The sequence below is a fragment of the Anolis sagrei genome, chromosome 9 (genome assembly GCF_037176765.1).
Source record: "Anolis sagrei isolate rAnoSag1 chromosome 9, rAnoSag1.mat, whole genome shotgun sequence".
Taxonomy (NCBI): Eukaryota; Metazoa; Chordata; class Lepidosauria; order Squamata; family Dactyloidae; genus Anolis; species Anolis sagrei.
The window spans coordinates 24,761,219-24,785,655 of record NC_090029.1 but is presented as its reverse complement, the minus strand read 5'-3'; the positions used below and the strand labels follow the sequence as shown (position 1 = coordinate 24,785,655).

Sequence of the window (24,437 nt, the reverse complement as noted above, 5' to 3'; positions counted from 1 at the left end):
GGTTTATTTTCCCCACAGATTGTCTGTTTTGGAAAGAAAACCAAAATGATGGAAAGAGAAGTGTTTTTGGAGATGGAAAACTGGTGCCAATTGGGGCTCTGCGATTCCCGCCCATCTCTTCAATTGGAGACACTTTTTGTCCCGGTTTCTCCAAGTACTTTGAAAAAGGCAATGGAAATCATTGGGATTATCATTTTTGAAGCTAATGGGTGCCTTTTGAAGGTGAACTCACCCAAAGGAATGCATCCTTTTGAAAAAATAAATAAATTGCCAATCGTTTTAAGATGAGAGGTGAAATACAGAACCATGGAGACTTTTTTGGTGACCCTATCATGGGGTTTCTTGGCATCACTCTTTGGTGGTTTTGTTGTATTTTATTATCCCTAAATATGAGCCCTAGAGAAGGACCTCAACAATATTTGCATCCAGTCTAGATGCAGCCCTAGATTCCCTTGAATACATTTATCATAGGACCTCCCAACTTGCTCCAATCTAGACATACTATCTCTTTAACTACACTGGGAAGAGGAAAAGTATGATTCTGCATACCCAGGTGAAAAATTATTTATTATTATTTATTTACAGTATTTATATTCCGCACTTCTCACCCTGCAGGGGACTCAGGGTGGATTACAATGCACATATACATGGCAAACATTCAATGCCATTAGACATACAACATATATAGACAGACACAGAGACAATTTAACATTCCAGCTTTCCGGCTTCATGAGGTTATGCTCGACTCCGGCCACAAGGGGAGCTGCTGATTCACTGTCCATTTGTGACACCCAGTCCTTGATTGAGGACTTCCTCATTCTTATGCACAATGCTGGAAGGTTTTATGGTATCATAAGCATAAAGCAGTACTTAAATTTCCTACTTGACAGATTCAACTGTCTTTCCGGCTGCATGGGTCAACAGCAAACTAGACTATTAATGGTCAGGCGCTCACTCTGACCTGGGCTGGCTTTGAACTCATGACCTCTCAGTCAGTAATGATTTAGTGCAGCTGGCTACTAACTAGCTGTGCCACAACCTGGTCTTATTGCTAAGGTAAGTGGCACCACAAATCCAAGGAAAGAAACATTGAGAGGAACTTGCTACCACATGATGCTAAACAATGAAAGTTGACATATTTTCTACCAGTGTCTTCATAACATTCCTGACTGAAAAGAGGCAGGCCGGGAGGCCATTACTGTAAAGCTCCCTCCCTTCCTTCTCCCCCTCTTTCCCTTCTTTCTCCCCTCTTTCCTTCCCTCTCCTTCTCTTTCCTCCCTCCCTCCCTTCTCCTTTCCTTCCCTCCCTCTCTCCTTGCTTGCTTCCTTGCCTTCTCTCTTTCCTTCCTTCACCCAGTCTTTCCCTCCCTCCTTTTCCTTCCTTCCTCCTGTCCTTCCCCCTCTTCTTGCTTGCTTCCTTGCATTTTCTCTCCCTCCCTCCTTCCTCCCTTTCTCCCTTCTCCCCCTTTCCCTCCCTTTTCTTCCCTTCCCTCCCTCATTTCCTTCCTTGCATTCTTTCTCTCTCTCCTTCCTTTTCCTCTTCTCCTCTCTCCTTCCTTCCTTCCTTCCTTCCTTCCTTCCTTCCTTCCTTCCTTCCTTCCTTCCTTCTCCCTCGCTTCCTTCTTTTCCTTCCTTGCCTTCTCTCCCTCCCTCCCTCCCTCCTTCCTTTTCTTTCTTCCCTTCTCTCTCTTCTTCTCTCTCTTCTTCTCTCTCTTCCCTCTCTCCTTCCTTTTTTCTTTATGTCATTCTTCCTTCCCTTTGCTCTCCTTCCCCCTCTTCATTCCTTGCCTTTTCTCCTTCATTTTCCTCCTCCTTCCCTTATCTCTTTCTCCTCCCTTCCTCCCCTCTCCTTCCTTATATACCTACCCTCCTCTCTTTATGTACTCCCTCCCTCCCCCAATCAATTCTTCCTAACCCTCCCTTCCACCTTCCATCCTTTTCCCCCTTTCGATCCTTGGCTTGATCAGCTCTGGGTTACTCTCAAAAATAGGGCATCTATTCTATATAATGGTGCATGCACTGTGATGCATGGAACATGTCTACCTATATAATTCACAACTGAAGCAATGTTCAGAAAGAGAGAAGAAAAATGAATAAAAAAGACAAAATGCATATCTATACATAAGAATGAATATATACATGTGCAATATTTTGGAATTCTGGATAAGGGATCTTCATCTAGCGTGTGTACCCAAAACTAAACTGAAATGAATACAGACCACTAAACACTAATTAAAGCATGAAACACTAGTTAACTAGGGGGCATCTACATTGTCTAGTTAATAGTAAAGAGTAGAGACATCAGACTGGCAACAAAGATCCGCCTAGTCAAAGCCATGGTATTCCCTGTAGTCACCTACGGATGTGAGAGCTGGACCTTAGGGAAGGCTGAGCGAAGGAAGAGAGATGCTTTTGAGCTGTGGTGTTGGAGGAAAGTGCTGAGAGTGCCTTGGACTGCGAGAAGATCCAACCAGTCCATCCTCCAGGAAATAAAGCCCGACTGCTCATTGGAGGGAAGGATACTAGAGACAAAGTTGAAGTCCTTTGGCCACATCCTAGTCCTAGTCTGGGGGGTGGTGCTCATCTCCATTCCTAAGCCATTGTTCGTAGACACCTCCAAGGTCATATGGTCGGCATGACCTGATGGAGCACCATTACCTTCCCGCTGATGGAGGACCTATTGATCTACTCACATTTGCATGTTTTCAAACTACTAGGATGGCAGAAGCTGGGCCTCATAGTGGGAGCTCACCTCATTCCCGAAATTGAACCACCGGCCTTTCGGTCAGCAAGTTCAGCAGCTCAGCAGTTTAACCCACTGCGCCACCAGGAGGCTGTGCAGATGAATAGCACCTGCATTAAGTGCGGAAGTATTACTGTAAATAAAGGAGCATCCGGTGGCACAGTGGGTTAAACCCCTGTGCCGGCAGGACTGAAGACCGACAGGTTGCAGGTTCAAATCCGGGGAGAGGCGGATGAGCTCTCTCTATTAGCTCCAGCTCCTCATGCGGGGACATGAGAGAAGCCTCCCACAAGGATGATAAAACATCAGAAATCATCCAGGCGTCCCCTGGGCAACGTCCTTGCAGACGGCCAATTCTCTCACAACAGCAGCGGTTGCTCCTGACACGACAAAAAAAAACCAACAACTGTAAATAAATAAATATAAATAAATGATATGAAAAAGGGGTATAATTATAAATGCACTTATAATTATACTGTAATAATTATAATATTTGAGAGAAAAGGGGTATTTTAAAGGGTACAATACTAATTATAATTATACTCTAATTATAATAATAGAGGAAAAGGGGTACATTATTATTATTGAAAGGTTATAATAATAATGATATGCCACGAACAGTGAAATTACCATATGTGTTCAGTGTAGACTCAAACAGAAATAATTCCAATGAAGTTCTATTTGAGTCTCCACTGAACATATAAGGCTAGTTATAATAATAAATATAATAATAATAATAATAATAATAATAATTTAAAAGCTTACACAGTATGAAGATTTAAAGATCCTACTGCAAAGACTCTGACACAAGCCACTCAAGGTGGTCCCAGTGGTGATCGGCACACTGGATGCAGTGCCTAAAGACCTTGGCCTGTACTTAAAAACAATTGGTGCTGACAAAATTACCATCTGTCAGCTGCAAAAGGCCACCCTATTGGGATCTGCATGCATTATTCACCGATACATCACACAGTCTTCGACACTTGGGAAATGTCTGATGTGTGATCCAATATAACAGCCAGCAGAGTGACCTTGTTTGCTGTATACTAATCTGTTTGTGTTTCAAATAATAACAATAACAATAAGGCAGTGTAAATAAGGCTGAACTTGCTTTCCAAAGGGATTATTTTCTGCCGAGTGAGTGAGTGACCCCTTGTGGATTATGTCAGACCATTTTTTAACATTTCCTTTACAAATAATAATAAATGACTCTCACCATAGGCTTCTTTCCATTGATTCTGAATGACGGGAAGATTTATTTTTCATTTCGAAGCACAGAACTAATTTATTGCATTCCTCTTGCTGCCCCAGCTGCTGAGACTGGAAGGCAGAGGCTGCAAACTGGGATCTCCGCTGAATAGAAGAGATATATCTATATTGCACTGTGGGGAGCAGCAGAGCCGAAAACCAGCTGGTCCTTTAAAAGAATTGGAGTGATCCTTCTTTTTGATGAAAGGATAATCTCCATCTGGGCTTAATGCAAAACGCAAAGGGTTGACCTGGGATTTCAGGAGGCCGGACACAGTTCAGATCATTTGGGATGCTCTGGTTGTAAGCAGTGTGTCTGTTCATTGGGTATAAATAAGCAGAAACATAATAATAATAATAATAATAATAATAATAATAATAATAATTTGGTGTAAATATGGAGCCCCCGTTGGGTTAAACTACTGAGCAGCTAAACTTGTTGATCGAAAGGTTGCAGGTTTGAATCAGGTGTGAGCTTCTGCTGTCATCCCCAGCTTCTGCCAACCTAGCAGTTTGAAAACATTCAAATGTGGGTAGATCAATAGGTACCGCTTTGGTGGAAAGGTAACAGCATTTCATGCAGTCATGCCATCCACATGACCTTGGAGGTGTCTATGGACAACACTGGCTCTTTGGATTAGAAATGGAGATGAGCACCAACCCCCAGAGTTGGACACACCTGGACTTAATGTCGGGGAAAACCTTTACTTTTTTACTATGCCACACGGCATAGAAATAATGAGCTTACCAGTGAATGGATGGATGAAGACTGCAATTTGGATCATTATAATAATAATAATACTCTAAAGTCTCCAACATCTGGAGGACTAGGATAGGATGTCACTGACAGCTCTATTTTGCAATTAGCGATATATTCAAATCATTTTCCAATATTCTCCCTTATCCTAAGGACTTCCTTGTGCAAGTCTTCTTTGACAAAGTCCACTTCATGTTCAGGTAAAAAAAGACATAACTGTTTCTGAAGGGTACCCCTTTAGTTAGGCACCCCAAGGCTGGTGACAGAAAGCAAGCAGTCTTTATTCAAGTGTGGCCACACTGGGAGAAACAGCCAAGACAGACCAGTGTCTTCAAAGAAGGCTGTCTCTCCCATTTGGATCTTTCAGTCACCTTATATACATGTCTTTTTGCTGTGTCATGGGCACACACCTCTCCTATCGGATCAATCATTCAAAAACATGTTTTTCTCATATTTTGCCACTTCAGTGTCTCTAACTGATAACCCTCTACAAACTACGTAAACATACACATTATTGTTACAGATAAGCATTTTGGATGTTGACCCACCCTGGGTACTCCCTGGGCGTACTTGACAATAGAGCATCTTGTGTCTTCTAGATACATTATCTCCTCTGGACTGGATTATATGGCAGTGTAGATACAGCCTACAACTCCAAGTATTACACAGCACTGAACCATGGAAGTTAAAATGGGATTAAAAAGCATTCATTTGACATTGTAGATGCACCTTTTGACCTCAGTTGACTTTTGGAACAAAATGACTCCAAAGAAAGAAAACTCATTTTAAGGAACTACCTATTCAATAGCTATTTACTGACATTTTAGCTCTTATAGGCCAGCTTCTAATCCAAATTATATCTGCACAACTCCAGAGAATACGTTTTGGCCCATTCTCCTTAGAACACCCAAGTTGTTTTGGCTCCAACGATGACGAACGCAATGAACAAGATGGGAGGGAAAGACTTGTTTTCTTAAATGAAATCTTGGAAGACTCACTCTAATCAGACCCGAGTCTCTCTAAGAGATGAATTGGGGAAGAACAAAAGTTCTGTGTCGGAGCAAAAGTTCGGCAAAATGGAGTACCCTCCTACACCTTTCTCCCCTCATCTTTCTTTCTTGCCTTTCTATTCCTTCATTTTCTTTCTTCCCTCTTCTTTGTCCCTTCTTTCTTTCTTTCCTTCTTTCCTTCTTTCCTCATATCTTTCCCAGTTCCTTTTCCTTCTGTCCCTTCTTTTTCTTTCTTCCTCCCACCTTCTTTCCTTCCCCTTCTTTTCCCTTCCTTCTTTCTTTCTTTCTTTCTTTCTTTCTTTCTTTCTTTCTTTCCTTCCCCTCATACACATGTCCCGTAGCAGTAGCCAAAATGTTTGCTCCCTTTCTTTCTCAGTGACATCACAAAAGGCCACTTCACCCAGTAACAGCCAATCCAACATAGTATATTCATACATACTAGGGCTGTGCAATAAATTAAAAAATGTTTCAAAACTCATTACAAAATTAGAGGGTGCTGGCATTTTATTTCTAAAGTGTTTCTAAAGTGTCTTTAGTGAAAATGTAGGTTCTATAATGAGAGTAACAAAATTTCATTACTTTTGCATAATAGTTATTGCGTATAGTAGTATAGTAATTTCATTATAGTAATTGGGGGAACTTCAAGGGCTTCTTTCTCCCTTATCTTTATAGCTATTGGGGTGAAACTTGCTACTACTACAGAACACATTTACTACTGTGAGCCCATCAAGTTTCAGAGTGTTTCACTTATCCACGGATTTTTGGGGAATTTTCAAAGTTTTTATAAGCAACTATAAAAAACTACAAGAGTGATCTCTGAATTTTCTATACAATGACACAAGATAATAGGGGATCATTCCCTCCAAATTTCAGAAATATTCATACATCTACTGATTTTAGGGAAATTTTAAAAGTTTTGATTAAAACTTTTTTAAAAGTCACAACAGCTATCTCATTGAATGTCTCCCATATTAACCAACAGAACTTCCATTGAGGGATTTCTTCCCAGCCCAGCACAGAAATTGACTTACTAGAAGTCTCTGTCAGTCCTCCTCTTTGCAGAGTCAACCCTTCATTGGAACTCTGGCTGACTGCTGCAAGGGAGGGGCAAATCTCTCCCATATCCTGATTGGCGTTTACTGATGCTGAGCAGAATTCTGGGAAATGTAGTTCAGGGCAGGGTCTTTTGAATTCTTTGCCATAGGGCTCCTCACCTTCCCAAACTATATTTCCCAGAATTCTGTGCTTTCTCAGTTTTTTCCCCAGAGAAACTGGGAAGCAGCAGGCTTTCTCCTCATGGCGAGAGGCTATTAATTTAAAGAAGAAAGGTAGCCTTTTTGGCTTTGCTTTGCTTCCTTGTGCTGAACATGAAACTGACTTTGAGAGGCTTCCAAGGTTTACAAAATGCAAACGAAAAAGTGTTGGGTTTTGATTCTTAAGTTTTTATTTATTTATTTATTTATTATTTATTACGGTTGCTTATACCCCGCCCTTCTCACCCGGGGGGGACTCAGGGCAACTTACACAAACAAGGCACAATTCGATGCCTGTATTACAAAAACATAACATCAAAAACATAACATCAATAACAACAATAATTATAACACTGATAACAATTAACGTAAACAATCAATATTATCGGCAGGAATAGCCATAAACCCGTAAAAACGATTAAAACAATAAAAGCAATACAAACTTCATTGCTGGTCAGCGTTTAACCGATTTATAGTTAGGTCCTATCATTCTGGTTCCATGTCTAATTGTCAGGGTGCCCAAAGGCCTGGTCCCAGAGCCACGTCTTTACCTTCCTCCTGAAGGCAAGGAGGGAAGTTGAAGCCCTGATTTCCCCCGGGAGTGAGTTCCACAGATGAGGGGCCACCACTGAGAAGGCCCTGCTCCTCGTCCCCACCAGCCTCACTTGTGATAGCGGTGGGGTCATGAGCAGGGCCTCCCCAGATGATCTCAGATTCCGAGATGGGACGTAGAGGGAGATACGTTCGGACAGATACGCTGGACCGGAACCGTAAAGGGTTTTGTAGGTCAAAACCAGCACCTTGAATTGTGCTCGGAACTGAATCGGCAGCCAGTGGAGCTGACATAACAGGGGGGTGGTGTGTTCCCTGTATGTCGCTCCAGTAAGCAGTCTAGCTGCCGCTCGTTGGACCAGTTGGAGTTTCCGAACAGTCTTCAAGGGCAACCCCACGTAGAGTGCGTTGCAGTAGTCTATACGGGATGTGACAAGAGCGTGGACCACTGTGGCCAGATCAGACTTCCCGAGGTACGGGCGCAACTGGTGCACAAGTTTTAATTGCGCAAAAGCTCTCCCGGCCACCGCTGAGACCTGGGGTTCCAGGCTCAGCGATGAGTCCAGGATCACTCCCAAGCTGCGAACCTGCGACTTCAGGGGGAGTGTAACCCCATCCAGTACAGGCTGTAACCCTATACCCTGTTCGGCCTTACGACTGACCAGTAGGACCTCTGTCTTGTCTGGATTCAATTTCAATTTGTTAGCTCTCATCCAGTCCGACACAGCAGCTAAACACCGATTCAAGGTCTGAACAGCCTCCTTGGTGACAGGTGGAAAGGAGTGACAGATCTGAACATCCTCCGCGTAGAGATAACATTTCAGTCCGAAACTCCGAATGATCTCCCCCAGCGGCTTCATGTAGATGTTAAACAACATTGGGGACAGAATTGAACCCTGAGGGACTCCACATGACAACGGCTGTGGAGCCGAACAGGTGTCACCCAGCAACACCTTCTGGGACCGTCCCTCAAGAAAGGACCGGAGCCACTGCAAAGCAGTACCCCCAAGTCCCATATCTCTGAGGCGTCCCAGAAGAATACCGTGATCGACGGTATCGAAGGCCGCTGAGAGGTCCAGCAGAACTAACAGGGACACACTCCCCCTGTCTAGCTCCCTGCGCAGATCATCTACCAAGGCGACCAAGGCTGTTTCTGTTCCATGTCCCGGTCTAAAGCCAGACTGTGCCGGATCTAGATAATCAGTGTCTACCAGAAATCCCTGGAGTTGTGTTGCCACCACACGTTCCATGACTTTGCCCAAATAGGGGAGATTGGAAACTGGCCGATAGTTGTCTAATTGAGTGGGGTCCAGTGATGGTTTTTTCAACAGCGGTTTTATAACAGCCTGTTTTAGGCTCGCTGGAATTATGCTCTCCAGAAGGGAGGCATTAACCACCACTTTCACCCACTCTGCCAAACCCCCTCTGGCTTCCTTAATCAGCCAGGATGGACAGGGGTCTAGGATGCATGTGGTGGGTCGCACCTCCCCAAGGATCCTGTCCACATCCTCAAGCTGAACCAATTGAAATGAATCCAATAAAACCGGACAAGCAGATGCTCTCGTCACATCCTCAGAGACTGCATTTAAAGTGGCGTCGAATCCCGACCGAATCAGCGCAATTTTATCTGTGAAGAATCAAGCAAATGCTTCACAGCGACCTCCCGAGCTGTCAGGGATCTCGCTTTCCGGCGGATTTAATAGACTCCTGACAACTCAAAAGAGCTCAGCTGGACGATTCTTCGCCGATGCAATACTGGCCGCATAGGATGTTTTTTGTGCTGCCACTATTGCCACACCATAGGACCTTGTGAAGGCATTCAGATGTGTTTGGGCTGATTTAGTGGGATTCTGGCGCCACACGCGCTCTAACCACCTCTTCTTTCGCTTCATTGCTGCCAGCTCCTCAGTGAACCAAGGGGCATGGTTAGCCCGGCTACTCGAGAGGGGGCGTTCCGGAGCGATTACATCGATTGCCCTGGTCATCTCAGAATTCCAGTGAGAGACCAAGGCGTCAATAGAATCACCAGTCAGGGAGGTGGGAAAATCCCCAAGAGCCGTCAGGAATCCATTTGGATCCATGTGTCTCCTGGGGCGGACCATTTTAATGGGTCCACCACCCCTGTGGAGGTTGGGAGGTACAGTAAGTCTAAACCTGATCAGGTAGTGGTCGGTCCATGGCAACGGAGCGATGGTTAGCTCCTCCACCCCAGCACTATCACCCCATCCCTGAGTAAAAATCAAATCCAATGTGTGACCGGCCGTATGGGTGGGACCAGATAGTAATTGGGACAGGCCCATGGTTGCCATGGCGGCCATAAAGTCCTGAGCTGCACCTGAAAGGGTGGTTTCGACATGGACGTTGAAATCCCCCAGGACTAAAAGTTGCTGGGAGTCCAACGCCATATCTGAGACCACATTTGCTAGCTCAGGTAGGGAGACTGTCGTGCAGCGGGGTGGTCGGTACACTAACAGAATCCCTATCCCAGGGGTCCTCAAACTTTTTAAACGGGGGGCCGGATTACTGTCCCCCAGACCGTTGGAGGGCCGGACTATAGGTTTTTTTAAAAAACAATGACCAAATTCCTATGCACACTGCACATGTCCTATTTTACTACTGTTATGAATTATAATGTAAATATCTGATATGCAGGATGTATTTTTATTGTTACAATCTGAACATAAAGCATAGTTTTAGCATTTCTGAAGATAAAATAGTTCCAATTAAAATGAGGAAAACATTCTATTTTCTGTCTTTTTGAAAGTGGTTTTTGGAATATGTAAGCATGAGTCCCCTTTCAGGGGGAGAAGGGCAGGGTATAAATATAGGAAATAAATCTATATAAATAAAAATGTAATGTTTGTTTGTGGGATTAACAGAACTCAAAAACCACTGGACACCTAACAATGTATGTCCTTCACTCAAAAAAAATTGATTTTGTCATTTGGGAGTTGTAGTTGCTGGGATTTATAGTTTACCTATAATCAAAGAACATTCTGAACCCCATCAACGACGGAATTGAACCAAACTTGACATAGAGTTCTCCCATGACCAACAGAAAATACTGGAAGGGTTTGGTGGGCAGTGTCCTTTGGTTTTAGAGTTGTAGTTCACCTACATCCAGAGATCACTGTGGACTCAAACAATGATGGATCTGGATCAAACTTGGCACTGATACTCAATATGCCCAAATGTGAACACTGGTGGTGTTTGGGGGTTGTGTTTGCTGGGATTTATAGTTCACCTGCAATCAAAGAGCATTCTAAGCTCCACCAATGATGGAATTGAACCAGTCTTGGTACACAAAACTCACATGAACAATAGAAAATACTGGAAAGCGAGGAAGGTGTCTCTCCAGAAGGGCCCCACGGCGTCCTGGCTGCTGCCCTCCCTCCTTGCGCCCGCAGCAAGTGAGGGAGTGAGTGCGCGCGGGACCTCTGGGAGGGGGGAAACTGTGGAGTGGGCCCCTCCCGCGCGCTCTCAACGGCGCCTCCCCCCCCTCCGAGCAGCAGCAGCAACAGCTGAAGGCGAGGGAGGTGGGGATCCAGGCGCACGCAGCGTGAGAGGGAGGGGGTAGGAAGGGAGGGGGAGGAGGAGGCACGCGCGGCGGCGGCGGCACAGACGGGACCCAGGCTGCGGAAGCCAGAAGTTTCCTCCCCTCCCCTTCTTCTCTCTCTCTCTCTCTTACCCTCTCTCTCTTACTTCCCTGGCCCGTTTCCCTCCTGACTGACAGCCGGGAAGAGAAAGAGGGTAAGAGCGAGAGAGAGAGAGAGAGAGAGAGAGAAGAAGGGGAGGGGAGGAAACTTCTGGCTTCCGCAGCCTGGGTCCCGTCTGTGCCGCCGCCGCCGCGCGTGCCTCCTCCTCCCCCTCCCTTCCTACCCCCTCCCTCTCAAGCTGCGTGCGCCTGGATCCCCACCTCCCTCGCCTTCGGCTCTTCCGCGGGAGAGCAGAGAGTGTTTCTCCCTCCACAGGTTTCTCCAGAGGGAGAAGCCTGTGGAGGGAGAAGCGCAGCAGAGCGGATTCCATTGCTCTGCAACAGAAGATTGCTGACGGCGAGGAAGGTGTCCGTGAATGGTGGCGGCGGCGCCGGGTGGGCGTGGCCAAGCGATGCTTGCCTCCCACCCGGTGCCGCCTCCAACATTCGTCGACCCCTTCCTTGCCATCAGGGATATTCTGTTGCAGAGCAATGGCGTCTGCTCTGCCGCTCCGGAGGGAGGGAGAGAGAAACGCCGCTGACGCAAGCGGCGAGGGGCTTTGTGCGCGGCCAGGACAGGCCGCGCGGGCCGGAGAAAGGCCCTTGGCGGGCCGCATGTGGCCCGCGGGCCGTAGTTTGGGGACCCCTGCCCTATCCTGTCCCGGTCACCTAACCTAAAGCCGGCACATTCAAATGATGATGATTGTGGGATGGGGCGCCTGATCAAGGGGATAAAATCCTTATAGACCACTGCAACTCCTCCTCCCCGCCCTCCGGGTCTTGGCTGGTGCTGCACAGAATAGCCAGGTGGGCATAGTTGGGTGAGATTCACCCCTCCCCCCTCATCTAGCCAGGTCTCTGTTATACATGCTAGATCCGCTTGTTCTTCCTGAATTAGATCTCAAATAGTGGAGGTCTTTCCATTGACCGACCTGGCATTGAACAGCACCATCCTTAACCCAGAGGGACCACCTTCCTGGCATCTCAGCTGTATCTTGTCGGGAGAGTTTTTTGGGGTAGCCAATGCATTCTTATTATTTTTAGGCCAAATTGTTTTTTGAGTTGTAGAATCAATAATTTTTGGAATTGCCAATGTTCTATTGTAGATTTTGGGCCAGATTTGCTTTTGTCTCAGATCCTTCCTATGTTTTAGATTTATCGAATTGTTGTTGTGAATTTTGGGCCGAAATGAATGGTTTAATGAATGAAAGTTTTTGGTGTGGGCCATGCCTGTGCATCAGATATCGCGTCGTAAGTATGAATTTTACACGACATATGGTGACTAACGAAAAAATTGCACACCCCTAATATATACTCTCTCTCTCTCTCTCTCTCTCTCTCTCTCTCTCTCTATATATATATATATATATAAATTGAATATATGCAATTTATAACATGTATTGTTTTTTATATTTGTAAACCACATTAGGCACAAATCCTGAGTAAGAAGCAGAATATGGACAAAGAGAAGAGCCTGCACCTTTTATTCTAGTATTTCCAGCTTTATTTAGAGCAGGATACACATGCCTGCTATTGAGCCATTGCAATAAAAGTGGTGTCAGGCTGAATAAATTCTATAATGTAGATGCACCCCTTAGAGCAGACATAGGCAAACTTTGGCCCTCCAGGTATTTTGGACTTCAACTTCCACAATTCTTAAAGCCAGTAGGCTGTTAGGAATTCTGGGAGTTGAAATTCAAAACACCTGAAGGGCCGAAGTTGACCCATGCATGCTCTAAGGGGTGCATCTACGTTATAGAATTTATTCAGCCTGACACCACTTTTATTGCAATGGCTCAATATAATATGTTTGTTACTGACTTTGCTATGGTTTTATATTATTTTAATGTTTTTAATTGTATTTTATGGTTTTGGTACTGACTGTGAAGCGCCCCGAGTTGCCTGCGGGCTGAGAGGGACAGTATAAATAAATAAATAAAATCTTTCACACCTAGATCCAGCAGGGAAGAGCTCTTTGTCCCACCCCGGTCATTCCACAGATATATAAACCCATTGCCCTAGTTCCAACAGACCTCACTACCTCTGAGGATGCTTGCCATAGATGCAGGCGAACGTCAGGAGAAATGCCTCTAGAACATCGCCCTATAGCCCGAAAAAACCCACAAGAACCGAAATAAAATCTTGTTGTTTGGTGAGGCATCAGAACTCTTTGGCAGAGAAGGCTCGAGACCCTGTAAAACTACAAAATCGCATCGAGCCATTGCAGTTAAAGTAGTAGCAAACGGGGGTGTATTTGGAAGCATGCCAGTGCGATCTGCAAATTATTTTTTCTTTCTCTTTTGATTACCAACCAGAAGAGATTTGGTAATCAAATCTACAGCAATGTCTCTGGAAACATGCAAGATTATTTCAGTGGAATGCATTCCCCTTCTTCCTAATGTCTTGATGTGTTTTAATGACCTTTGGCATCTTTCCTGAGCATCCTTTTTTAGGGGTCTCCTCGGCAGGAAAGGCCCAGGTAAGCAGATGAGGTTTCGCAGGCTTTCTGGAATGCTAATCACGTGACAATCACTCCAAATGCAACTGGATGAAATGTGACCCTGTTTAAACTTGACGAGGTTGGTCCTTACGAGATCGGGAGGCCATTAAGATGATTATCCAAAGGGCTTTTGTGGAATGCGACATTCCTGAGATAACTCCCCCAAAAGAATGCCGAGAAGTGGTTCTTTGCTTAGGTGTGTCCAAAGGAGATTTTTTTTCCTGATCTTGTTGCCACCAGATAAAAAGGAGCCCATTGTAAGATGTTTTCTTTTTTAAAATTATATTCGGCAGCTGAATTGGATTGCTTTCTTTTCTTGCAGGCTCTGGCTTGCAAGTTGAAACAAGAGGGACCCCAAAAGGCCTTATTAAAGATGACGTTTTCCTTGGAGAAGAGTCAACTCTAGTGGTAAAATTGGAGGTTTGAGGGAATGAGATCACTCTGCTTGGACTCCTCTTAGACCAGTGTTTATCAACCTTTCTAATGCCGAGACCCCTTAATACAGTTCCTCATGCTGTATTGAACCGCAACTAGAAAATTATTTTTGTTGCTACTTCATAATTGTAATGTTATACATTGTAATGTAAATATCTGATATGCAGGATGTATTTTATTTCACGGAACCAAATTTGGCATAAACACCCCACTCACCCTAATTTGAATACTGGTGGGGTTGGAGGGGTTGATTTTGTCATTTGGGAGGGTTTTTTTTTGTCATGTCAGGAGTGACTTGAGAAACTGCAAATCGCTTCTGGTGTGAGAGAATTGGTCGTCTGCAAGGACGTTGCCCAGGGGACGCCTGGATGATTTGATGTTTTTATCATCCTTGTGGGAGGCTTCTGTCATGTCCCCGCATGTGGAGCTGGAGCTGATAGAGGGAGCTCATCCGCCTCTCCCCGGATTCGAACCTGTGACCTGTCGGTCTTCAGTCCTGCCGACACAGGGGTTTAACCCACTGTGCCACCGGAGGCTCCTATTTGGGAGTTGTAGTTGCTGGGATTTATAGTTAACCTATAATCAAAGAGCACTCTGAACTCCACTGACAATAGAATTGGGCCAAACTTGGCACACAGAACTCCCATGACCGACAGAAAATACTGGAAGGGTTTCATGGGTATTGACCTTGAGTTTTGGAGTTGTAGTTCATCTATATCCAGAGAGCACTGTGGACTCAAACAATGATAGATCTGGACCAAACTTGGCATGAATACTCAATATGCCCAAATATGAACACTGGTGAAATATGGGGAAAATAGACCTTGACATTTGGGAGTTGCAGTTTCTGGGATTTATAGTTCACCCTCAATCAAAGAGCATTCTGAATGCCATCAATGATAGATTTGGGCCAAACTTCCCACACAGAACCCCCATGACAAACAGAAAATACTGTACTGTGTTTTCTGATGGTCTTTGGCGACCCCTCTGACACCCCCTCATGACCCCCCCCAGGGGTCACGACGCTCAGCTTGAGAAACACTGGTCTACACTGTCGAACTGATGCAGTTCAACTCCACTTTAACTGACACGGCTTATTGCTTTCGAATACTGGGAACTGTCGTTCACAACCTTTGCCAAGGAATGCTCAAGACCTTGAGAAGCTACAACTCCATAGCAATGAGCCATAGGAGTTCAAGTGGCACCGAACAGCATTCATTTGACAGTGTAGATACTCACAAAATGGTGTTAAACTACATTCATCCAGCAATATAGATGCACCCAGTTGGGCATATTGGACATCACCTTGAGTTCCCCAAAGCAATTTTGTTCAAGGAGTCCTCAGGATCAGGAAGAATACTTGACAATGTTGTTGTTGTTATATTTATTTATGCCCTGCTTTATCTCTCCTGCTGGATACTCAAAGCAGAAAATATTACCAAAACAATTGAAAAATAGAGTTATCAGTGATGTCCTATTGAAGTCCTCCAACACTGGGACCCACTGTAGAATTAACGCAGTTGATATCAACTGGTTTGGAAGTTATGGGAATGAGGAATAATAGCGATAGGTTTTTGAAACGGAATTGCCAATTGGGTCTTAGGTTCCAGTATTCACCCTGGAGTCAGATTGCTTTTCTCCTCTCTTCTGACCTCAGCAAGACGGAAACATCTAGAGAACGTTTCCCTTCCATTTCAGGGCTCATTGTCCTCCTCCTCTTTGCCACCAGCCTGAGACAGAATGCCAAGTGCCAGGCACATTCTCCGCCGCCGTCGCCAGTTCTTATCTCAGCACACAACAATGGCATAAAGGGAAGAGTCTCGCTCCATTCATGGGAGCGATTAAATGCGACGCCTTTCTGCTGCTGCCAGGGCCCCCTTGGAAATGTCACTCGATGCTTGGGAACAAGAGTTCCAGGGGTTGCGTTTGGGCAGATTTGGGGGCATTTCTTTATTTCCTTGGGCTCGGTAGCTCTCTAAGCTCTGCCCACGCTCCTGCGGTCTAGCCCTATGGCGACAGGAGGTCTACCAGATACTACAGAGCCCAAAGAGAGGGCTTTGGAGGGCTAAAGAAGTAATGGAGCCATTCCGTCCGCAGCCCCTTCTCCAGCCACAATGGCACCAGTGTGGAAGAGCCGAGGCCCAAGAGCAAGTTGGTGTCACCCAAAGAAAAGCTTGGAAATGTCAGGGGCCCCAAAGACACTGCTGGCCTTGTTGGAAGAACAACGGGCCAAGTGTTGTCCCATAGGAATGCGCTGGCGGAAGGCCTGCCAAATGTTTGTTCTGAAGGTGGGCGTGCCGTGAGTGCATCTACGCTGCGGAACAGATGCAGTTTGGTGCCACTTTCATAGTCATGGCATTCTGGGAGTTGCAGTTTTGTAAGGTTCTTTTGCCTCCTCTGCCGAAGTGGGCCGCACCCTCGCCAAGCTACAACTCCCAGGTCTCCGCAGCATTGAGTCCTGGTAGTCCAAGTGATATCAAACGACATTCATTTTACAGAGTAGATTCACTCCAGTATTTGCAGTCATTTTGCAAATAATTTTAATACAGACCAAGGAATGATACATCATCACTATCATCCAAACATTTGGTTCAGTTGCACATTTGGATGTGCATCGCCTCGCACGACATCATCATGTAATGTAATGGTTGCCTTCTACCATAGTTCAAGGAACTTCTCCCAGAAAGGAGATGTTGGAAACCGGTTACAATTATTACTCCAAATTGGAGAGTTTGGAAGGAGATTCTTGCCACTTCATCACATTTACTAAATTCCACAGAGTGCTATACTTAAAATGTGGTAAACCATTGCATTCATCACATTGGTTTGGGTTCAAGTGTAGGGTAGAGCATTCTTTGTGTATTTTAAGCATGGGGACCAGCATTCTTTTCCAACGGTTCAGGAGGTGGTGGGGAAGTGGATTTTTGGTAATGATCTAGATGTTTGGCCAATTCTGTAATGTGATGACATTCATTGCTCTGAGGTTTAAAATGAAACATTTCCCCAGTTTGTGGAAAGGGAAATTGTGGGAGGAGCCAAAAGTACCCTGGTTAGGGAAAGTTCTGCCATTACCTTTTGCTCACCAAATTCTACTTTAAATGCCGTTATTATTATTTGAAACACAACAAGATGTGTCCACTGCAAACAAGATGACTATGCTGGCTGTTGTATTGGATCACATGTTGGACACTTCCCAAGTGTTTAGGACTATGTGATGTATCTGCGAATAATGCGTGCAGATCCCAGTAAAGTGGCCTTTTGCAGCTGACAGATGGTAATTTTGTCAGCGCCGATTGTGTTTAAGTGCAGGCCAAAGTCTTTAGGCACTGCACCCAGTGTGCCAATCACCACTGGGACCCCTTTGCATATGCCATTATTATTATTATTATTATTATTATTATTATTATTATTATTACGCCATGTCTCCATGCTGTGCAGTCCTGGGAGTCATAGTTTTCCAAGGTCCATGTGCTTCTCTTGGTGCATCTATGGAATGAATGCCCTTGCATCCCACTTTAAATGCCATGGCTCCATGTGATGGAGTCCTCCTGGGAGTTATAGTTTCCCAAGGTCCATACCCTTCTCGGGATGCATCTACACTGTGGAATGAATACAGTAGACTTTACTTTAAATGCCATGTCTCCATGAAATAGTTTTGGGAATTGTGGCTTCCCAAGATCCATGAACCTTCTCTGGGTATACCTATACTGTGAAATGAAGGTAGCTGGACCTTCATTTAAATACCATAGCTCCATACTACAACTGAGTAACACTGATACATTTAACAGTGTAATGAAGGTAGGGAAATCATCCATTTCATTTCAACACTGAGTATGACTGAGCTCTACTCTACCAAACACTTCCCTGTTTCAATCTGATGAAGTCCTTGGACTATATTGTGAAGCTGTTTTCTTCAGCTGGGCATTGGATTCTTATCATACAGGATGGGAAAGGGAGAACAGATACAGATACAGATGATGATAATGATTATGATATTTATTTATATCCCACGCTCCTCTCTTGAAAGAGACGGGGCGGTGACCCTTCCAAGAATCTTGCCCATATTTCGATAACTGACCATTGGGTGCCAGGCTCATTTGCAGACTCACTAGTCAATGGAGAAAAAATGCAAGGGATTCCCCCTGCAAAACATTTGCCACACCAGTCATACCAGGTCTCTGAAGGCACATCAACTTGGTCAAGATGGTCTAACCAAAAACTTGGAATAGTCCCATTGCTCAACATTTAGAACCTGGAATAATCCTTTTGCTCAATTAACAAAGGCCAAGATCCTTTGCAGAGTGTTACTTTCCGCATACAGAGTGATGCAGCCATCATATTTGCTCTTGATCTTTTGCGTGGAAGACTTGGCTCCTTCCAAGTTACATTTCCACTTGCCTTTCAGGCATAAATAAAGAACAAACCCAGCTCTTGACTCCCTGACCTTCTCCACTTCTCTCCGCTTGGTTTCGTCCTCCTTTGCTACTGTTCTGGACTTCGGTGAAGGACCGAGCCCATCCTTCCAACCCACCGCCAGCAAGAGAAAGAGAACAAAGTCTTGCATTTATGGCTGCTTTCGTGGGTCTGTTTTTCAATCCCTGATTCTGGCAGGAAGAAACTGTCTGGCCAGAGATCTGAGGTTCCCAGGTTCATAGCGTACGGTTCCAAAAGGGCTGCTTTTTCCTCTTTTGAAGTCCCAAACAGAACAAATCCTTTTTGCAACTCCACTCTGAGGAGGATTTTATAGATGGCTAGATGATAGATCAGGCATGGGGAAACTTGGGCCCTCCAGATATTTTGGACTCCAACTCCCACAATTGCTAGCAGCCTCAGGCCCTTTCCTTTTCCCCCTCAGCTGCGGGGGGGGGGGGGGGGATGAAAGGGCCTGAGGCTTTTAGGAATTGTGGGAGTTGGAGTCCAAAACACCTGGAGAACCCAAGTTTCCCCATTCCTGTGATAGATAGATAGATAGATAGATAGATAGATAGATAGACAGACAGGTGTTAGCTCAGCAGCTAAAGTGGGGACATTCATTTACAAATCCTTTTCCCACTTCATCTTCTCGGTCCCTCAACCTGCCCATGCCATCAAGAAGTGTCAACAGGATCATGAATCCGCTTTGGGTTTTAGTCCAAAGGGGTGTATCCAAAGGGATCAATCCATCAACTTGTTTTCAGCCCTTTGGATAACTCCTTTAAAGCCCAGACACAGTCAGCTTTGTTGCCATGCAGAACATGGAAAATACTGTACATGCTAAACGTAAAGGTAAATAATAATAATAATAATAATAATAATAATAATAATATTTATATTATAATTATTATAATTATAATGGTTTTCCCCTGACATTAAGTCCAGTCATGTCTGACTCTCAGGGTTGGTGCTCATCTCCATTTCTAAGCCAAAGAGTCAGTGTTGTCCGTAGACACCTCCAAGGTCACGTGGCTGGCATGACTGCATGGAGCGTCTTTACCTACCTGCCGGAGCGGTACCTATTGATCTACTCACATTTTCATGTTTTCAAACTGCTAGGTTGGCAGAAGCTGGGGCTAACAGTGGGAGCTCACGCCACTTCCCAGATTTGAACCTATGACCTTTCGATCAGCAAGTTCAGCAGCTCAGCGGTTTAATCCCTGCACCACCAGGGGCTCAACTGTATAAGCTACCAATGGCATAAAACAATATGTGTATATATCTGTGTACAGTAATATGGGGGGTGAATAACACTATGTAACACGATTTTTTATTCCTGGATTGTAAATGCCATTTCCTAATTGGCTTTATCATTAAAACACAGGAAAGTGTTATTAAACTGCATGCACTTTTTTGTTGTGGGAGGGACATCCTGCTATAGCACATTTTGCTCTAGTTTCTCAATTAATCTCTCATCACTGAGTCTCAACCAATTCAGCCTAGTTTGTGGCAGCCACAAAACCAAAGTTTCTGGAGTCCTTTCAAAGTAATGATCGCAAAATTAAACAGGAAATGATACTTTCAAAACAGGAACAGCCAAATTTTGTTACCTAGTGTAATCAGTTCAGTGAATTCAGAGAGCCATTGAACCTGACCTTGCCAGAGAATCACAGAGAATTCAAATCCGGGGAGAGCGCAGATGAGCTCCCTCTATCAGCTCCAGCTCCTCATGCGGGGACATGAGAGAAGCCTCCCACAAGGATGTTAAAACATCACAACATCCGGGCGTCCCCTGGGCAATGTCCTTGCAGACGGCCAATTCTCTCACACCAGAAGTGTCTTGCAGTTTCTCAAGCCGCTCCTGACATGACCAAAAAAAAATGTCATGTGGTAAGTCCATGAAAAGTCACCCCAAGTTGAATTTACACTGCAAAAAGAATGCAGTTTGTGGGAGCTGTCATTCTGCAAGACCTGTTGCCTTCTGTGTTGAAGACGCCAAACGTCAACTCGCAGGATTCCATCGCCTTGAGCCGTGACAGTTAAAGTGGGCTCCAACTGCATTCATTCTGAAATGTAGATTCATTGGAGAGGAGGATGAGGGTCTTTCCCAGCTGAGATGCCAGAGGAAAGCCATTCAAACAGATGGAATGGTTCCTGGGGGAGGTCTTCATCCTTTGCAGAGATTCACAATAAAGTGAAAACAGGCAAAGGGCTCAGCTACCGTTGTTTGAAGCACCTGCCTCCGGACATCTGTTGGAGGGGCTTCTCCCCATTGGGTTTTCAGCAAATGGAAAGATGTGGTTGCTTTCTGGACACCTGCCTTGCCTTGTTAATGTGCAGGAATGGAAGCCATTTCGCAGAAATCATTTGATGTGGTTCTCTCCCCCACCCCCCACAAATTTGGTTACATAGTGCAGTCAGTTGAAAGACATTAATTTTTATGGCTGCCACAAACTATGGTGAATTTGTTGAGATATTCATTGAGAAACAATAGCAAAATGTGCTGCAGGATGATGTCCCTCCTGCAGAAACAAAGCTTTTGCAGTTTAATAAACTTTCCCTATGTTTTTATGGTAGAATCAAGTAGGAAATGGCATTGATAACCCAGAAACAACAATTGTGTTACATAGTGTTATCAATGGTTCAATTAATTCAATTGTCAGTTCAGGATAAGGGAAGGAAGGAAGGAAGGAAGGAAGGAAGGAAGGAAGGAAGGAAGGAAGGAAGGTGGGTGCAAACTGCCTCCTCTTCTTCCTCAATTACTTTTCAAGTGTTATGTGAGAATGAATGGGGAAAGCATGGGATCAGGCTGTGATGCCTGGAAATGGATTCTCCCATGAAAGTGTGCACATAACAGTCCTTTACACTCTGTATTTCATTTACTATCGATTACAATTTGCTCTTTCATTCAAAACCTAGATTGGAAAAAAAATCTAGTTTGGGATCTCAGCTGGGGGGTGCTGGGCGTTGCAATCTAAAGAGTGAGGGGGAAATCCATTTGGCATGGTGACGCTTTACAATAACAATAAACAAACCAGGCAATTTCCATCATGGATCTTCAACATCCAAGATGGGAGTGCTGTGTACCCTACCCAATATGCTTGGACTGCATATCCCAGCACTCATAGTGGCTAGCAAAGGATGCTGGGAGCTGCAGTCCATCAAAACCTAAAGTCCGTCAAGGTTGTCCATCATCTCTGGCCCTTTTTACACTGACATTTAAAATCCAGATTATCTGCTTTGATCTGGATTATATGCCAGTGTAGACTCATACAATGCAGTTCAAACCAGATCATCTGGATGATCTGCTTTGTTAATCTAGGTCAGGGGTCCTCAAACATTTTAAACAAAGGGCCTCCAAACTGTTGGAGGGCTGGATTATAGTTTGGGGGAAAAATGAATTCTTATGCATACTGCACATGTCTTATTTGTAGTGCAAAAAACATTTAAACACAATACAATAATTGAAATGAAGAACAATTTAAAGAAATATAAACTTATTAGTATTTCAATGGGAAGTGTGGACCTACTTTTGGCTGATGAGATAGGATTGCTGTTATTGTTGTGTGCTTTCAAGTCGTTTCAGACTTAGATCGACCCTGAGCGAGGGCCAGGCAAATGACCTTGGAGGGCCGTATCTGGCCCCCGGGCCTTAGTTTGAGGACCTCTGATCTAGGTTATATGGCAGTGCAGAAGGGGCCTCCATCAGGCGGCAGTCTATATTGTAGTTACAGATTCGTAAGAGAGAGTTACATTTTGACATGGAAAAGGGCAACAAGAGACTCAAAGAGCAAATTGTAATAAATGGTAAATGAAATACATGGCGTAAAGGGCTATGTTATATGCACACTTTCATGAGTGAACCCATTTCCAGGCTTAACAGCTTGGTCCCATGCTTTTCCCATTCAGTTTCTCACAGTTTCTCACACTTGAAAAGTAATTGAGGAAGAAGAGGAGGAAGTTTGCACCTTCCTTCCTTCTTTTCTTCCTTCCTTCTTTACCCTGAACTATTTATTTATTTATCATGTCAGCAGCAACCAGACATTTGTAGTACGTTTTCTACAAAAACAAACAAACAGACAAAAACAAAGTTTGCAAGCTTGGTAGTTGATTAAATGTCCTTTGACCAGTAGCTGGCCACTTGGAGTGCCTCTTGTGTTGCCACAAGAAGGTCCTCCATTGTGCATGTAGCAGGACTCAGGTTGCATTGCAGCAGGTGGTCTGTGATTTGCTCTTCTCAACACTCACATGTCGCGGATTCCACTTTGTGGCCCCATTTCTTAAGACTGGCTCTGCATCTTGCGGTGCAAAAGCGCAGTCTGTTCAGCGCCTTCCAAGTTGCCCAGTTTTCTGTGTGCCTAGGAGGGAGTTTCTCATCTATTATCAGCCACTGATTGAGGTTCTGGGTTTGAGCCTGCCACCTTTGGACTCTTGCTTGCTGGGGTGTTCCAGCAAGTGTCTCTGTAGATCTTAGAAAACTATGTCTTGATTTAAGCCGTTGACGTGCTGGCTGATACCCAAACAGGGGGTGGGCCAGAGATGTCACTGCCTTGGTCCTTTCACTATTGGCTGCTAATTCCCAGCGGATGTCAGGTGGTGCAATACCGGCTAGACAGTGTAATTTCTCCAGTGGTGTAGGGTGCAGACACCCCGTGATAATGCGGCATGTCTCATTAAGAGCCACATCCACTGTTTTACCCTGAACTGACAACTGCATTAATTGAATCATTGATAACGCTATGCAACACAATTTTTGTTCCCAGGTTATAAATGTCATTCCCTAATTGGTTCGATCATAAAGACATGGACAAAGGTGATTAAACTGCAAAATCTTTGATTTGGCTGGACATCCTGCAGCACAATTCGACCAATTCACAGAAAGGACATCCTGCAGTACATTTTGCTATCATTTTTCAGTTATTATCAACCAATTCACCATAGTTTGTAGCAGCCAAAAAAACCCAAAAAACCCAAAGTTTCTGGAGCAGAACAACTACTTTCAAAATAAGGATTGCACCATTAAACAGGAAATGACACTTTCAAACCAGATGTTTCAAAGTTTGTTACATAGTGTAACCTGGCCTAAGAAACCTATTTTCCAGGACGAAACCTCCCCGAGTCTTCCAGTTGACCTGTCCTTTGGAATTTTATTTTCCAATCCAGTTCTTATTAATCCACCAATTGCACCGGTCTTGCTGGAAGACAGGAATATGTCCCTCCATCCATCCTTCTCGCTCGATTTATGGACAGCTGCAAAAGAAACAGCGAACAATCTTCTTTTGGCACAAAGGAAGATTGTTGGCATCTTTCTCTTTTTGGCAGGAGACACTCAGCACTCTCTTCTTCCCAAACACCCCACTGCTGCTTTTCAGGCATGAATGGCATGTGGTTGCAGAGCCTGCTTTGAGCAGCTAAAAATGCCAGCAGCAGAGGAAAGCATTTTGCATGGCCCTGTGCCACCTAGCGGCACTGGAGAGGTGGAGCACAGAAAGCCATCACCATCTAGATATACACCAGAAATTGATTTGATATAGTGCAGCGGGTTAAACCACTGAACTGCTGAACTGGCTGACCGAAACATTGGCAGTTCAAATCCAGGGAGCAGGGTGAGCTCCTGCTGTTAGCCTCAGCTTCTGCCAACCTAGCATGCAAACATGAGTAGATCAATAGGTACCGCTCCAACGGGAAGGTAACAGCACACCATGCAATCATGCTGGCCACATGTCCTTGGAGATGTCTACAGACAAAGCCAGATCTTCGGCTTAGAAATGAAGATGAGCATCACCACCGCAGAGTCGGACATGACTAAACTTAATGTCAGAGGAAACCTTTA

At 44.7% G+C, this 24,437-nt stretch overlaps 1 long non-coding RNA gene across 1 annotated transcript; it reads left to right on the top strand.

Annotated features, from left to right (window-relative positions):
• The first annotated feature begins 13,846 nt into the window (after positions 1–13,846).
• LOC137097597 (uncharacterized) lies at positions 13,847–14,275 on the top strand. The gene is made up of 2 exons (XR_010910287.1): positions 13,847–13,952; positions 14,079–14,275. It is a non-coding gene; the product is annotated as an uncharacterized lncRNA (long non-coding RNA).
• Positions 14,276–24,437: the final 10,162 nt, after the last annotated feature.